The following is a 553-nucleotide window of genomic DNA, read 5'->3' on the forward strand; positions in this document are numbered from 1 at the left end:
TGATCTCTATAGTGAAAAGATATTTAATGGGTTCATTCTAGTCTATCTTCATTATAAAAATTACTACATTAATATGCCACATCTAAGCATAATTCACAGATCTAGTCAGAAGGACTCAGAACTGCACTAGCAAGCGGCTTTGAAGTTAGAATCAAGGCATAGTGGCACACTGCTGGATTGAGAAAGTTGAAATGGATGGCTGGGTATGTACTCCAGGCTACCCAGAACAGAGTTCTAACTATGACTTCACTAAGGCACTTTCAGGAATAAGAACTTGGTCCCAATGGCAGTGAGCATATTTGAACCACATTCAGAAGCTCAGAAAATAGAAACAAATATAAATTTAAGTTGCAAGTATCTAAACTATTTCCAAGGCACCTAGCGCTTTGCAATGAAACAAGCTATTTCTCCCTTCTAAAAGAGAACTAGTGGTTAAGTTGGAACTAAGTTCAATTCCCAGTTCAGCCCCAAATTTCAAGTGTGACCTTAAGTGCCTCAATCTTTCTGCTCCTCAGTCCCTATCCATAAAATGGGACCAATATTACTTCCTTTT

Source organism: Terrapene carolina, unplaced genomic scaffold, assembly GCF_002925995.2.
Source record: "Terrapene carolina triunguis isolate 2854851 unplaced genomic scaffold, T_m_triunguis-2.0 Scaffold175, whole genome shotgun sequence".
In the NCBI taxonomy this organism is placed as follows: Eukaryota; Metazoa; Chordata; order Testudines; family Emydidae; genus Terrapene; species Terrapene triunguis.